The following is an 18,053-nucleotide window of genomic DNA, read 5'->3' as shown; positions in this document are numbered from 1 at the left end:
ACTTAGAAGAGTATAAAATTTGGATTGTAGTTCATAATAATTGACCAGGCAAGACTGACATTAAAATTTAGAACTGTCAAGGCGGCAACAAGAAGAAAAACATCACTAGTTGTTCTACTTCTACCAAATGGCCTTGCATGGCCATTGCTAAACCAAGTGGATGATCAAGACGACACAAATTTGAACAGACTAAGAATTTTTTGAATCGGCCGGTCCCTCTTAGGTCTAATAATGTGACAAGTGATTTATTGGGCTCTTAGCAATTTCATGTGATTCGGAATGTGATTTTAATGGTTTCAGTTGTCTAGTGGTGTATTGTTTTTTTTGGTAGTAGTCTAGTGGTGTATTGTTACGAATTGCAAAAAATGAACTCTAACGATGTAGATCCATAGTCCTAAAGAGATTTAAAATAATAATTATACTTCCATGTGTATATGTAAGAGTAATCATATACAAAAGTATAGAAAAATATCAAACAAATTAAGGGAGTAATATATATCTCATATATATAACATGGTGATTAATTTCTATAGAAAACATGATAATTAATTAATTTTTAAATTTATGTAGAAAATTATTAATAGATTTCATAATACTTTGTCTATAGAGTTCAAACATTTGGTAAAAATTATCAAAATTAAGTTGGGTCTGCTCTCATCTAAATAAACCAATCTCGAATAACACTTGTAGGTGACCCTTAGTTATAGGTTATTGGATATATTATAAAGACAAATAATATTTCAAACTATATAATATAAAGTAGTGAATTAAGTGAATATAAATAAACGTTTAAAATTGTGTTGTTTATTAAAAATGCTAAACAAGTGAAGAGTTTTAAGAGTACTTCATTTATTTTTTATTTTTTCTTGGTAATATAAAACTACTTTGTTCATTCATTATACATGATTTTTTTGAAAAAATTTCAATGACACACCAAAATAATTGGCGAAAATAATAGATACCCCAAAACTATGCCAAACTGACAATTACCCCATTTTTTGTTAAAAACATTGATTATTAATTAAAAGAAATGACAAATATACCTTTAGCTATATTATTCCATATCTTATAATACAAAAGAGCAAATTGAGGAAGAAGAAAAAAATTCATTAGAGAAAGAAATAAAATGGAATTTCAAATTTTCAAATTTTTTAGGGGCAAAATTGTGAAGTCACAAGAGATTAAGGGTAATATAGAAATTATGAATTTATTTAACTACTACTTAACGGAATTTGCTAACGGGAGTATACTGTTGTGAAAATTTAAGAGACATTTTTTTGTGCCTATGCTAAATTGATGTATTTTTGAGGTGTTTATGTTTTTTCCAATTGTCTTGTGGTGTATCTAATTTTTTTTGTTTCTTTTTTTAGAAATACATTATGCATGATTGAGGATAATAAATAATCACACAAATTTTGCGTAGATAATTGGAATGTTTGTAGCTATTATCTCTGGTCATTTTATCTATTTAGTTATAGTTTAACACAATGATTTTCAATTTTTATCTTTTTTTGAAGAACTAAGGTTGATATATTGGAGGCAATTGAAATAATACTAATTTATAAGAAGAAAATTTCATGTAAATTTTTATCTTTAATTTCATAATAATGTGACATATATTAGATTATATTATCTATTTTTAATGAGTTGAATGATTATCCAAATACAACAATCACAAAATTTCATTTTTTTTCTGGGTAAAGAAATTTCATATATTTTAATATACATATTATGTGATTCTTGGCTTTTATTTTTATTTTTATTATGATCTACACAAGATTGATATTCTTTCTTGGGTTTTCTTCTGTAGCTTGGGATGGTGCTTCACGAAGCCACAAGACAAGCAGGTGGGTGGTTCCCTTTCACTCACGGTGACTAAAAAGTTTGAAGAAAGAAGAAAAACAAAAACAGAGAAAGAAAATAAAGAAACAAAACTCTCATGAGCATGTAATGTCATAACAAAGAAAGAGAAAAAGACCAAGAAAACAAAGCCACTTTCTACCTAACAATATCAACCATATTGAACAACAAAGTTCCAAAAGCTGGCTCTGTGAACGTTCGGGTTCGGGTGGAAACTTGTCGAGGTGGTCTAATAACCCCATCACACCAAACCCTAAAATAGAGTATAAAAGTGTAGACACTAGTATAGAAACAATAAAACATAAAATGGAAGGAGGTCATCTGAGGTCCAAATCTCTTAATTTTATTAATTCATGTAAAGTTAGGTGTTCCGTTGAATTATAGGCTGATTGTGAATTAGCTAAAACAACATCAAAGCAAACAAACATTTGTAATTTGACATATGGGAAGATTACCATCTGGAGGAAACTCGATTTGAATCACTGAATACAAAAAATTACAGTATTAGGAAAGCTTCATATAAGTATAGTTTGTTTGTTAAATAAAAACTAAAACGGGAGTTGGGAAAAAGAATGAAAGAATATAAATTTTTTCATAAAATCCGGAAATATGTTTTGTTTGTTTTACTTGGGTGGAAAAATGGGTAGACAAGTTTTCTTAAATTTAAAAAGTCTCTCTATTAACATGGTATATCACTTTTTCCACCTCCACCCTATTAGCCTATTTTAAGTTTTAAAATCCCACTGAATTAGGCATTGCTGGTTTGCTAGATTAAATAAAATAAAATAAAATAAAAATATGAGACCTACATGCAGGATTTACATCCTCCTGTGGCCTGGAATTTAGCGATTATTGAGGGGCACTCACTATATGAGTGCCATTCTTCAACCATTAGATTATTAATTAAATTTTAAAGCGGATCAATCACTTTGGTTCATTACAACCAAGGTCCAAAATGTCAGACAATGTTGTCGTGTCGGTAGTGTCACTAGCCAACGACACGGCGACATTTCACTGATATGTCGGTGACTTTTGGCAGGGGTGTCGATGAAAATTCAACCCCTAGTTTTTGGGGTATTTAGGATTGTTTTGACTTGAATTTTGTTGTGTAGCCTAATTTGAGGCCAATAAACATACTAGGAGTATTATTTTGATATAAAACATCACTTAATCTAAAGATTTTGATTCGCACATGTCAAGCTATTTGCGGGCAAAACTGGAAGTTTGGAAAACTCATATAAACTAATGTAAACATGCAAAGATAACACAAATACACATGTGGTGAAGAGAAGTATTAAAGTCTACAATTCATTATACAATCATGTTGAGTATGACTCATGCTTCACATTCTGTTGTCGACGGACACACGGTCCCGCTCCCAGGTGAGTGGGCAGGGGTCTAGGGAGGCCGCCTCAACGGGGGTGGGGGCAGCGCGCCTATAGAGGTCCTACGTCACTTTGGCAACAATCAAATGAAAAATCGGTGAAAAATCAAATGAAATTCTATTAAATATGGTGAATTTGGCGTAAAGTCGATTTTTCAGCGATATATCGTCGACATTTGGTATATGTCGTGTCGCCCCACGACAAGGCGGGCAACACGACGAAATATCGTTGATACTTTGTACCGTGATTACAACCCATATCAAACCAAATGATTAAACCAAACCACCTGTCTCGTTCTAGTTTTCTTCTCCGTCTTCGTTTATATTCGGCGAAATTAACTCGTGCACCAGAGAGGTTGTGGCTACCAAAGCCAAGATCTACTTTGTAATGAGTATGTGAGGAGAGGTGAGTTATTCAATAAGGCTACTAAAGATCGTTGAAGAGAGGTACTTCTGGATTCTGTCATGAGGCAGTGATGGATTGTTTCCACACTTGTGGAACACCTGCTTAATTATGTAGTTATGTTGCTGCTGAAATTCTAGCTCGTAAGGGCTATAGTGGGGATAAGATCGATATTTGATTTTGTGGAGTGATTTTGTTTATTTTGATGATTGCTGATCTTCCTTTCCATGCAAGACTAGAATAGTGATGCAATGATGCAGATGTGTTATCAACCAACATTTAGTCTGGACCAGAAATCGCCACTTGAGCCAAGGACAGGAGATCACAATGGAACTAGAGCGACCTAGCAAAGACTTCTTGGGAAAAAACACTTCTCGGAAAGGTCATCCTTTGGAAGAATCAACCAAGGGCATTATGGTACTTCTACTGGCGAAGGACTTCACAGCAAAGACAAAAGATTCCTCAATATCTCCTCCCGCACTTAATGCCTATGAAGGAACCCTGATATCCCGCTGCGGATAGGGAAGCTTCTGACCAGCTCAAAGTTTTCCTCGAGCCAAGCGTTGGCTGCTCCTCTGCCCAGGTGGCCATGGGACATTGACGTGATAAGTGCTGACAGCCTCACCAACGACAAGACAACACGGTGGCAGGGAGGCCTTGTCATTACGCTTGTCACTCAAGCCCCATCGATGAAGCCATCTCCACCTTCCATTACGAGACATCCCCATCCGAGGGTTATGAACCACCTCTTGCTGCGAACAGGTGCAATACCACTATTTATCTCTAGAAAGTGCATAAACAAGTAAGAGGATTCTAATCTCTGAATGGTGGGGAACCTTCGGTTTTCTCTTCCCTCTTGGCTCCTCAGGGAGACCTCTTCCTGGGGAGGAATTTCAGTTTCCATTATCTGAACTAAATCAATCGTCGGAGGTGGCTTCTTGTCCTCAGAGGCGGCCCACTTTCACCTTATTTTGGTCGCAGGAACTAGGTCTAAATCCAGCACGAACCGTGTAACTAAGATCATATTTTATTTTTCACACCAACAAGATGTATAAGAAAATCTATAAAAGGACGTTTGAATGCCCTAACAACTAACTAGCCAGTTCAGACAATTTTCGGAAAACTGAACTGGTTTCAAAAATTTTACTACTGCTCTGATACAACTGAGATGAACTCAAGTTGCAAAGAAGAAGAAGTTGAGAAGAATTGAGGCAAAGAACAGACGAAATTGAGAGGAATTGACAGTAATTTCATCTATATCTTGGATTACATTTATAGGAAAAATATTGTGATGAATAAAACAAGAAACGGTTATCACGTATCTGATTTTCTTCCAACAATTTGATCTCCCCCTCTAGTGAGGGTAGTCATTTAGGAATGTAGGAAGCTTAATAGTGTGCTTGGATTTACGTGGCTGTCCAGATAAGCTCTGTGGGACAGCTGGTGTAACAGTTGCAGGGCCTTGCTGTATATCCTTGGCAAAGTCGAGACCCTTTTCAGATATAACCACAGATATCAAGCCCTCTTCAGTGGTTTGCAATTGGGTACTTGCAGGAATAAAAACAGAAAAAAAGAAAGCGGACGCCATGAATAACCTCAGTTGAAAACATATAATACTCGGAGAACAGTAGTAGCACACGAATTTAAGAAGATCTGTGATCACTAGGTGACAGAAACTTGAGAATCTACACTATGGATTACTGGGTTAGTACTCTTCAGGTTTGAATATCGTCTTGCAGAGAAAACCGTAGCTGACCAAGCGTAGAAAGCAATAGTTCCAGTGGTTGCTTGCCTGCTTGGGTTGGAGTAAACAATTTGGATTTTTTTTCCCTTTTTCTTTGTTGGGTAGAGAAGAGTATAAAACTTGGATTGTAGTTCATAGTAATTGACCAGGCAATACTGACATTAAAATTTAGAACTGTCAAAGAGGCAACAAGAAGGAAAACGTCACTAGTTGTTCTACCTCTACCAAATGGCCTTGCATGGCCATTGCTAAACCAAGTGGATGATCAAGGACATTTGAACAACTAAGAATTTTTTGAATGCGAGTGGTCCCACGGATCCACGTCTTCTCTAATTTATTTCTTGCATTTTCATGTAATTGGGATTGTGATTTTATGGGTTTCAGTTGTCTAGTGGTGTATCCAGGAATTGCAAAAAATGATCTATAATGATGTAGATCCATGTATGAGTAACCATATATATACAAAGAAAAATATCAAATACATGAGGGGAATAACATACCTCATATATATAGCATGGTGATTCATTTCTATAGAAAACATAATAATTAATTAATTTTTAAATTTATATAGAAAATTATTAATAGATTTCATAATACTCTGTCTATAGAGTTCGAACATTTGGTAAAAGTTGTCAAAATTAAGTTGGTTATCCCAAATAATACTCGTAAGTACCTTTAGTTATAGGTTGTTGGATATGTTATAAAGGCAAATAATATTTCAAACTATATAATATAAAGTAGTGAATACAAGTGAATTAAGTAAATATAAATAAATGTTTAAAATTTTGTTGTTTATTAAAAATGCTAACCAAGTGAAGAGTTTTAAGAGTACTTCATTTTTTTTTCTTAGTAATTTAAAACTACTTTGTTCATTCATTATACATGATTTTTTTTGGAAAATTTAAAGGACACACCAAGATAATTGGTGAAAAGAATAGATACCCAAAAAATATGTCAAATTGACAATTACCCCATTTTTTTGTTAGAAACATTGATTATTAATTAAAAGAAATGACAAAATATACCTCTAGCTGTATTATTCCATATTTTATAATACAAAATAGCGACTTGAAAAAGAAGAAGGAATTTATAGATAAAGAAATAAGATGAAATTTAAAATTCAATTTTTTAGGGGCAACATTGTAAAGTCACAAGAGATCAAGGGTAAATTTAGAAATTATGAATTTATCTAACTACAACTTAACGGAATTTGCTAACAGAGTATACTATTGTAAAAATTTAAGAGACATTTTTAAGTGTCTATGTCAAAATTGATGTATTTTTTGGGTGGTTATGTTTTTTGCCAATTGTCTTATGGTGTATCTAAAATTTTTCTTTTTTTCTTTTTTTATAAATACATCATGCATGATTGAGGATAATAAATAATCACACAAATTCTGGAAAGATAATTGGAATGTTTGTGCTTATTATCTCTAGTCATTCTATCTATTTAGTTATAGTTTAACACAATGATTTTCAATTTATCTTTTTTTGAAGAACTAAGTTTGATATATTGGAGGCAATTGAAATATTAATAACCTTTAAGAAGAAAATTTCATGTAAATTTTTATTTTTAACTTCATAATAATGTGAATTAGGTTAAATTAGATTATCTATTTTTAATGAGTTGAATGATTATCCAAATACAACAATTAAAAAATTTCATATATTTCAATATACATATTATGTGATTCTTGACTTCTTATTTTTATATTTATTATGAACTACACAAGATTGATATTCTTTCTTGGGTTTTTTTTGTAGCTTGGGATGGTGCTTCGCGAAGCCACAAGACGAGCAGGTGGTTCCCTTTCACTCACAGTGACTAAAAAGTTTCCATGAAGAAGAAAACAAACACAGATAAAAAAAAAAAAAAAAAAAACAAAATTCTCATGAGCATGTAATATCAGAACAAAAAAAAAAAAAAAATTGATAAAGGTCAAGATGACAAAGTCACTTTCTATCTAGCGATGTCAACAATATTTCGCTTTCAACCATCTGCACGAGATTTCGATATTGACCATTGGCAGCAGATGTTGCGCATTTAATGCATATCTTTCAAGTTTGTCCCCCAAACCTGATGCAATGACAAACCTATTCTAAGAGACAACTTTTGATAATCATCATGATGCATATTTAAAGTTTCACATCAGGGAAAGTTCAGAAGAAAAAAAAGTGGAATACAATGAAAAACAGAGAACAACACTCTTTGATTGAAGATGCACAACTCAGGCCACAAAGTATGACAACATATTGGGTCACTTTATAAGGGATCCTAAACATTTCTTCTCATTAGCCATAGTATTATTGATTTTTATTATTAGTCTTCTCTTCTAATTTCCACAATCATAAGGTAAGGTTCACTTGATGGGGAAACACACAGGAAAAGAAAAGAAGCTAGATACCACTACACAGCAGGACTCTCATATCAGGATTTCTTGGGTCCTGGAACCTTTAGTTCTATGGGTTCAGGAACCATTCCTTCTCACACTAAATAAGTGGGATCAGCCAAAGTAATCGTAGTTCAACATTCAACTACAAATTGAGTAACATTGGTGGTTAACTCGCCATCTATATATTGTCTCACTGCTTATCTCCAGTTCATTTTAGGTCTGTCGATGTTTGCTGGTCCTGATGTTTTCAGAGCCTAGTCTCAAGAAAGTATTAGATAACATTATTCTTTTGGGTAAATGATACATCACAAAAAAGTTTTTAATGAATCATATAAAAGAAATCATTAATAAAACCCTTTTAATTAGATAAAACATAGAAGGAAACATAATTCCTTTGGGTAGAAACAAAAGAAAGAAATATAAGGTTTGAACCAAGGTAAAACATTTTAGAAGTTAGCGAAATAAATATCCTTGCGAAACGATATTTGCACAATATCGCCGAGAAGTCGCCGAATTTTCGCCGAAAAAATCACTTTATCCCGATAAGTCGACGAAAAACCCTAACCTCCACTGGATCATTCATGGCCATTGCTACTTCCTACCTCTCTGACTCTCCAACTTCTTGTGAAACCAAATAAATTTCCTATTTTTGAACCTAATCAAGTTTGATGGTTTCATTCTTAATTGTAAAAGTAGGTGGAATTGTAGAATCAATGAAGATAAGTAGAGATGGTAAGAGACGAGAACAACGGATTTCAGGCCGATCATCAACCAACAGACCGAGAAGATCAACTTGCTTCTGGTCACCACCGGCTTATGTTATCTTCTTCTCCTCCCTTGCCTTGCTTCCTTCCACAAATCGACTATATTAAAATGCACCATCGTGTAAAGGAAGCCGATGAAAGGATACCAATGAAAGGAAACCGACGACTCTCTCTTTAGCACTCACCGACGAACTCTCTAGCATCGATGAACTCTGTGAACTCTTTGTTTAGAACCGACGAACTTTGTGAACTCAGGAGAAAGGTCTAGAAATGATTCAAATGAATTGAAATGAAATTAATGCTACTTACATCATCACGTGTGGAAGTGTGGAACTCTGTGAGCACTCAGGAGAAATGTCTAGAGATGAATTGAAATTGAATTGAATTGATAAATGTTGCTTACGTCATCATGTCATCACTGAAGCGTGGACACCACAAATCCCTTTTAACACTTGATTTTATATTTTTTTCTAAAATACATCAATACCCTTCATGTGAACTTTGAAAAGCTCTTGCAGATTGCAGTTACATTTCAGTGTATTGATCGAAAGTCTGAAATTATCCCCGCATTTTAGTGTATTGATCGAAAGTCTGAAATTATCCCTGAATTTGTCGTTGACGATATTTTGGGGTTTTTGCTGGTTTCTCCAGCCAACAAAACCCCGAAATGTGCCAATATTTCGTTGTTTGAACGACGGTTTTTTTTTCCAATTTGTGTGTGTTGGCTGGGGAAGCCGTTAGTTTCAACGAATTTTGAGCTTTTTTTTCCAAATCAACAAGAGAAATGAAGTGAATATAATGCATAAAAGTACTACAGTCTAAGAGCACCAAATCCATCAAGAGAACCCAATTTCATCATGATTTTTAATTGGTTTATCGGACTCGTTATCACATCTAGAATCGATATCACTGAGAAACCCAATTTCGTTCAGAGAAGCATAAAAGTTGATTTTGACCATACAGAGCAACATGAAAATAAATTTATCAAAGTTGAATTATACTTAAATCATATATTATGTGAGTTCCCCAGCAGTGGGGAACTTCCAAAAATTGACGGGCAAGCCCACCAAAAGTAAGATGGGACTCACTCGCCTTCAAAGGTGTGTTCGCTTTGGTAAGTGTCGGCACGACTCGTCGTCACGTAAACGATCATTAACGAGTCGCCAAACACCCCCAACAGGACGGGTTAAAGTAATCATCATATTCCCTCCTTTATTTTATAGAAACCACAGAGTTCACAACTTGCTCAACTTCTCGATGTGGGATTTAGTTTCCTATAAATAACAACATGAAAATAACAAAGCGCTGAACCTCTGCAAGAGTAGCTGCTCTTTCTTCTTCCTCTTCGGGAAATCCAGGTACACTGCTCTTTCTCTTATGTTTGACAGATTATTGGGTATCTGTCTAGTTTGGAAACGAGTCAGTCCTTTGTTTCTGGGTTTCTTTATGGTCATGAACAGGGCCTTAAATGAGTATGCTTGATGTTATTCATGGTGTACTAAGGTGTTGTTTCTATTTGTTTTAAAATTTTCTTATGTTTGAGACAGATCCTTGCCCCTAAAAATTTGGTTGGATTTCTCTGTCTCTTGTGATATTAAGGCGGATGAACTAGTTCAATTCTCTTGGCTGATTCGGGTCAATATGAAAATTTTGTTGGATATTGTAATAAAGGTTTGTTAGTTGATTGGGTGAGGTTCTGTACACTTGAAAATAACATGAGTAAACTTGTTTGCATGGACCGTGAAAGAAACTGACTGAGATGATAGACTCATTCCAGTAAGTGGAGGACTAAGGAATTGAAAGTAATGCAAGTATTTTGTAAATCTTGCAGTCACTATTATGGTGAGCCATGAGGTTATTTTATAAAGGATTGAAGTGATGGTATTTGAGTAAATGTCAGAGAGGTGGTTTACATGTGGTGGAGTTTGAATGGGATTGAAATAGGGTTTACAACGAATAAGATAAAAAAAATAAAAGATAAGAGAGTCATTCTTGAACTCAATATTGACTCACTGTTCAGCCCTCCTCAAATTTGATTGCGATAGTCAAAGTAGTTTGGATTGATGGTGGTTTAAAATATTCTCTGATAATCCTTGGTGAATACACATGCAGTTTGTGCTATAGATGGGACAAATTGAACCTGCACTTTCTTGTTAATGATCAGGTCACAAACAAAGTAGTAGTCAACCTCTAAGGGTTTTGTTCTGGCATGAAGGATAGGATCAGTACCCATCTGAGTAGCAGATAAGTTGTCATACAAGACCAACATTGGGTTTAGGAGTATAACGTGTAGATCCTTGAGTTCATAAGAGAGCTAGAGCATTTCCAAAACTGCCATTGCCAAGGGTTTATATTTCGCCTTTGTACTTGAGTGGGAGATTGTTAGTTGCTTCTTGGTGGACCATGATAATTAATTAGAGCCCAAAAAAGTATGAAACTCACTAGTGGATCACATATTATCAGGCACCCTACCCAATCGGCGGCAGTGTATGTGGATAGGTGGATCAGTGGGTTATAGTAATATTCCTGCACCAGTCTTATGATGTGCTTCACTTCTTGTAAGTGTTCTTCAGTCGGGTTATGCATGAAATGAAAAACTTGGTTGACTGCATGACAGATATCTGGCCTTGTAATGGTAAGATATATTGCAAAGCACCCACCAACTACCTATATTCTGTGGGATTTATCAATGTGCCACCACTGGTGTGAGATAATTTTGCCCTAGATGCAACTGGAGTGGAGCATGGTTTAGCATTTTCTTGGCCAGTAGAGTGTAAGAGATTCATGGAGTACTTGTTTTAAGTGAGGACAATTTCATCGGAAGTGCAAATAGCTCTATTTTCTAGGAAATAATGGAGCTCACTGAGATTAGTCATTGCAGATTTATGAGTGGCACTTGTACTTGTAATTATTATATCATCAACATAAATCAATAATACTACTATCCAATCGACCATGGTGTAAGTGAACATAAAGTGACCCAGCAGCACTCTTTGAAGCCTTCTCCCTATAGATAAGTTTTGAAATAATAAAACCAAGCATGGGGCACTTGGCATAGACCATATAATGCCTTCTTTAAGTGGCACATATGTGTGGGGTGTGTGGTGGAGATGAAACCTGGTGGCTGCTCCATATACACATCTTCAATAAGAGTTCCATTGAGGAACACATTTTGACATCTAACTGATGTATTAGCAATGATTTAGATAAGGCAACTGTGAGGACAGTTTTAATTGTGGTCGGTTTGACCGGAGGACTAAATGTGTCATGAAAATCCACTCCAGGTTGTTGATTGAACGCTTCGGCCACTAATCTTGCCTTGTAGTGCTACATGGAGCCATCACTTCTGGTCTTTGTTCTGCATACCCACTTACACCCTATTATATTCATGCCCTGTACAAAATTTATTCAATTTCTTTCCAAAAATATCATTTGTTGGATTTGGATGCTTTTTTCGAAGAGAATACAGTTCATGGTTAATAACGGTGAAAAATCCATTTTTAGGAAGTACAAGATCCAAGAGAATGCATATTCACTTTTGCAATCTTTGGGGAATGTTGGTCAGGTTTGCACCATTAAGTAACATTTAGACACTCTGGATTTCCCATGCCTGCTTCTGATTTGCTCTCCACCATGTCTCCAAAATAAGTGTCTTGCCCTGTTGCAGTTTGCTTATGGTTAAAATGATAAAATCTGGAAGACATACTGTCAACATCAGCATCTAATCAAGTCTGAAGTTTTTAGAGTGTGATGATACTTCTGTGTCATTATCAAGATTTGGAAGTTTTAGGACTGCCAAGATGCTTCTTCGACATAGATGGGAGAGTCTGCCCCATGTATGGTGCATATGATTTAAATTGTGTGGCATTTGACACATTCAATTCACACTATTACAAAGATGATCTTCTTCTTCCTTTTTTTTTTTTAGGGTGGGGTGGGGGTATATTATTACCAATATATCCGACTATCAGAATTGCCACACCACTCTCCTACTTGATAGACAAAGTGGTGTTTCCTTTAAGGCTCATCCTATGTCATGTTGGAAGCATAAATTCTTTTTTCATACTAAGTGGGGATTTGAATCTTATTTTATTCAATGAAAATGTATAGGTTGAAACTATGAAGCAGAAGCGTAGAAGGGCTGTAGAGTTTTCCAAGGCAGGGTTAGATGTTGCCCAGGATGAGCGACCGTCAAAGAAAATGAGTGATGTCAAAGCTTTTTGCCAAAGCAAATCTGATTTTGATGAAAGCCACCAAACTCATGAGGTCAGTGAGGGTGATTTGCAGTGTCCAGTGATGCCAGACAGAGAATGGCATAATGGTATTTGTGCATCTTTGAATGCTTGTCAAGATCCAACTTGTGGCAACTTGATAGGTACAGAGTCTGTATCCGATTCTGGAATAATTCCAAAAGGATTGGCTGGTGGGGATGATGGGGATGATGCCAGAGACGTTTAGGGTGATTGGAAGAACTCTTTGCTACCTCCATGCAATCATGATGAGGCAAAAAGCACCAAAGCATGGTACCTATAATGTTGAACAAACTTTTAGTGAATGAATGTTACTTTCTTAAATGGGACTTGATGCTTGTGAGACGTAGCAGTTAGTGAAACATGTGAACTGGGTTGTTTGATGTGAACCAGGATGAAGAGAGGAATGGTACAGTTTCAGATTCACATGGTTCTAGTGTTCTTGTGGATTCTGCTACCCAGAGACCTATTAGCACTCCAACTGTAGTGTGTGTATCAAGACCAGATGAAGTTGAAAGCAAAAGAAAGGATCTTCCAATAGTGATGATGGAGCAGGAGACAATGGTGGCTATAAAAGAAAACCCTGCAATTATCATTTGTGGAGAGACTGGGTGTGGTAAAACTACTCAAGTTCCTCAGGTGCCCTTGGATTGGATGCTTTTCATATTTTACTTATTGGAATTGTTAACTAAATTTATTCCTTAGCCTTAAGTGTGCCTCTAAACTCTATTTTCTCATTGATACTTCACAGTTCCTTTACGAAGCTGGCTTTGGTTTGACCAAGTCCGGCTCAAGAAGTGGAATAATTGGAGTCACCCAACCACGCCGTGTTGCAGTCCTTTCCACAGCCAAGTGAGTGGCATTTGAGCTGGGTCTCTGTCTAGGGAAGGGGGTGGGGTTTCAAGTTAGACATGACAAGAAGATTGGGGAGTGTTGCTCCATCAAGTTCATGACAGATGGATTTTTACTTTGAGAAGTGCAGGTGCTTGACCATTACTTGTTCATTTGACTGTCATTTTGAGAATTTCTGCATCATTTCATTTTTCCATCTTTATTGGGAGTTTGTGCGTGTGTGTGCGCGCACGCAGATAGATAGATAGATAGAAAAGCAAGCTTCGTATCAGAGAGGAATTACATAATAGGCAGTCTCCGAGAACCACCCAAAAGGTGGATGGGGACTCCATCCAAGAAGGGTGTTCCTTTATAACCATTATTCCAAATATGTAAAAACAACCCAATTACACCCTATAAAACACATAAGACTCTTCGTCCTTCTGGATCAAATCTAGCAACTCTGTAGGAAGCTTCTCAGGTGGCCACACCAGCTATGCACTATTTGCTTGAGCTGCGTACATTCTTCCATATATAAGTACAAATTTAACCTGTCTTGCTTATGGAAGTGGAAGAGATGATATTGTTCTTCTTCCATGTATTTTTTCTGCTCAGTGATGTTACTTGCTTCTCATATTTCTGTGGGGGTCAAGGACTTGTTCAAGTGGGGGATTTGGAATGATAAAGCCATGGTTGTGGGGGTTTGCAACAATTCAGGGGGAAGAATTCATGTGGATGATCCAAGTTGGGAAGTTTCTGCTTCTCAGGCATCTGACTTCTTATTGCATCGCATTAATTTTTTTGGCTTTGATAGGACAACTTTTGGGCCTGCTTGACTCAGAAAAGTGGTGTCAATTGTTGAGTTTGTCATCCTTGTGTTTAGGTATTTAGACAGGGAACTAGGGCCACTTATGTAGAAACAAGTGTGCTTGGTGAGAATGAAATGGTGATTCACTTCCATGAAAAGTTTATTGTTTTGGATGTGCTTTTCTTGTTGAAGTGGGAGAATCAAATATAACAATGATGCAACAAAGAATAATGGGATGGAGTTAATTGGAAATTTGTTTTCCTTGCTTGTTACTGTTGTGCATCTGCATCTTAATGGATATGCATATGTCATGAGATGTGAGGTTCAAAACTTCCCCGAGAGCTTCATTGGTAACTCCTATGATTGTATTCTGGGATTTCTTCTCATGGCATTACACACTGTAAACTGTAAAAATGGTGGATTCTGGACAATAATTTTCTGAAATAGCTAGTTTGATGGAGTCAGCTGGATTGGTGGATAGAGATTGATGTTGGTGGTTGCAGAAAACAAAGTCTGAGAAAAGAGAACCCTTAATGACTCTTTCGGATGTCTACTAGTATAGTTTTCATGTGTTGATTTCCTTGGAAGTCATCATTCTCATCACAATGTCTGGGTCAATGGAATATAAGTTATCTTGTTATTGGGGCAGAGGTGGCTGGTGTCACACCCCACCCAGCCAGATCCGGTTATACCTGAATACCGACAGGGTGATACACCGCAAGATTTAGGTTCAGTGACAATTCCATACAATACATGATAAAGGAAAATTAAATGAACAAGAAATAAACAAGTTCAAGTATTTAATTATCAAGAATGAAAAGAAAGGATTACAATATCCAAAACTTCTTTTCAAAAACTAAACATCAGAGTTCAAAGAAAAGAAAGAAAGTTCAAAGTATGTAGTGGAAATAATTTAAGGAGACTCTAAGGAAAAGAAACTCCATAAGAGCAGTCCTGGCATGAACAGGAAACATCATGCGCTTCCACTTCTTCTCCGACTACGCCCTCTTGGTAGCCATTCACCAAAGGATCCTCAACGAAAGAGGGGTCCTCGTAACCTGTAGAGCAGTCTAAAGAACAAACAAAAATAAAGGAATGAGTTCATAGAACTTAGTGAGGTAACTAACATTCACATCATATTCATCCATACTCCATATCATAATTTATAAAACAATCATGTATTTAATAATATAAATAAAAATGCATGGTGATGATATGAGGTTCCTAAGTTTATAATGTAGTCTCTAAAGTAGACACGCATTAAGTCATACACCAGTCTCCTTTGGGCGATCTCATCACTCTTCTCCCACGGCTCCAAAGCACGTCTATTGGATTCTCCGCGACTGTTGGGTAAAGTCTCATCGAGCCATGGTTGGGGATCAAGTCACCACTCTTTCACATCACCATTGGTATAAAATCTGGCGTGTGTTAGGGACAAACCTAAGCTCAGTGCAAAGTCATATGGTCTCATACTACATATGGTTTGGATATCTCCCCTCACGCCTAGTGCTCTGTTGGTTTAATACCTTCCCACCTATGAATGGAATCCTTAATGGGAGGCATTTGTTGGATCCCATTCCTTAACCCAGTGATCATCCATATATAATGGACATGATGCTCTTTATGTCCTCTCACGGGTTGGTTATCGGTCTTGAGCGCCCAAGAGCCGTTATCTATTATATGCAACCCTACCTCTCTATGATGATAGTGGGCTTGCTCGATATACAAGACTTAGCCACTAGCATCACGGGTTAACCGACTTCAATACCCTTATCGGAAGGGTAGAAGTACTCATAAGGATTCTTAGTCCAATACTTTTAGACACCTTTAAATCATGCAATTGGGTTTAATGGCACCACATAAGGTTACTAGGGTAATGAGCGAACCCACAACCTTAGTGGAAAATATAAGGTAAAGAGAATAATAATATTCCCCCTCTCCATATACATTTACATTCCATTCTCATAACAATAATAATAGATTTAAAGGCAAAGAGCAATATCATAAATAATTGTTTTACCTTCCTTTCGTGCAAAGTCACACACAAGTATAGTATGATAAACATAAATTACAACAATTTATATTTAACAAAAGACATTAAGATAACAACAATTAATTACATACAATGTGGTAGTTATTCCTCACCTTTCAATTGGATTCAGTTCTCCAAAGATAAAAAATTCCCTCCCACAAGAAGGAGCCAAAAAGATAATTATACCTAATCATGCAAAAGGATTAACAAAAAAAAAGTAGAAGTTAATTTGGGTTTAGAAAAATATCTCAAAATATTCCTATAAAAACCCAAACAGAAAATTAGGTTTTAACTCGCCTTTTTAACCTAAATCAGCTAAAAGTTATTTTTTCGCCCTTGATTTGAAGTCGAAATGAAACGAAACAAAACCTTGGGAAAATTTAATTGGTATTAGAAAGATCATAAGGGTGCCTTCAATTTGATCCAATTCAATCTAGATCAAAAGGCCCCAAATTGGCTCTCCTAAATCACCCGTGGGTGACTCGGAGAGTCAAAATGCAAAATCTTTCGCAAGGGGACTCTCACTTATACTAGAAAGGGATGATAAAACAAGAAAACAAGGGTAACAATAACCTAACATGCCCCCACAACCACAATTCCACGAATAAAAAGAAGCGAGTTGTCCACATAACTGTGTCTAAGAGAAGGATTAAAGAAATCTAACATTTTCTAATGTTTCCGCGAAGATCCGAGTCACAAAACACCTTCGGAAGGATGGAAACTACTCTTCTTCTTGGTTTCTCCTCTTCCCGCAGCCTCAACCTCGTTCTAGCATAAAGAAATGCGGTTAGAGGTGAGTTATAACTTAAAATAGGGTTTAAAAATCTGAATTTCGTTTTTGCCCCGAAACTGAAAATGGGGTGGGGGATTGGTTCACCCAACCAACTGGTCCATGGTTGGACCCCCAAACGGACTCTGATTATGGTATTTTTGGCTTGTTGGAAAGGTCTTTCGACGATCTTTGATTTGATACCTTATTCGTGTCAATTGGAATCTCCATCGCCGATTTATGGACGTGCCAAAATCGCCTTTTAACACCATCGTGATTAATCTTCTCTCTTCTTTTAAACTCAATGAGAGTTATCAAATCATCACTAGGTTCATCCATGATCATTAGTGTCACACCCCACCCGTCGGTCTCGGTTACCCGTTTGACAGCCCGTGGGTGCGATCCGTCACAAGATCCAAGGTTTTAGTCTATCAACAATATTTAAGACAATATAGATAATCAAGAGTAAAGAATATTCAATAACTGAATTAAATGAATTACAGGAGCCCAAAATACTCCAATGTCAAAGGAAAGAAATAAAGAATAAAGGATAAAACAAAAATGAGGGCAGCGGAATAATTCAAAAGTATTTATATCAGTTTCTTTCCAGTTTGCTTTTCTAAGTCAATGAACTTAGACTCCAGTTTAATAAGGTGAGGGGTCCTCCAATTCTTCTCCAGCCTTTGTGCGAACTGCCTGACCACCTTTCTCCTCTGACCATCAACCGGTGCGATAAGCGCACTCCATGCACCCGCAGGAACTCCCGCACATGCTATTTCCATCTCCCACTGGCGGTGCCACATCTTCTTCAAACG

General features: G+C 36.3%; 1 pseudogene across 1 annotated transcript in view; it reads left to right on the top strand.

Moving 5' to 3' along the window:
• The first annotated feature begins 9,799 nt into the window (after positions 1 to 9,799).
• The window catches only part of LOC149004055 (ATP-dependent RNA helicase DEAH13-like), a 44,886-nt pseudogene continuing 36,632 nt past the window's right edge, over positions 9,800 to 18,053 (top strand). Inside the window, exons 1-4 of the transcript XR_016175558.1 lie at positions 9,800 to 12,113; positions 12,659 to 13,066; positions 13,192 to 13,437; positions 13,550 to 13,780. The product of XR_016175558.1 is annotated as an ATP-dependent RNA helicase DEAH13-like (transcript). The remainder of the gene's footprint in view (positions 12,114 to 12,658; positions 13,067 to 13,191; positions 13,438 to 13,549; positions 13,781 to 18,053) is intronic.

This window comes from Hakea prostrata, chromosome 9 (genome assembly GCF_041222555.1).
Source record: "Hakea prostrata isolate BN-2017 chromosome 9, UWA_Hpros_2, whole genome shotgun sequence".
NCBI lineage: Eukaryota > Viridiplantae > Streptophyta > Magnoliopsida > Proteales > Proteaceae > Hakea > Hakea prostrata.
The sequence above is the reverse complement of the archived record's forward strand: the minus strand, read 5'-3'. Positions and strand labels throughout refer to the sequence as shown.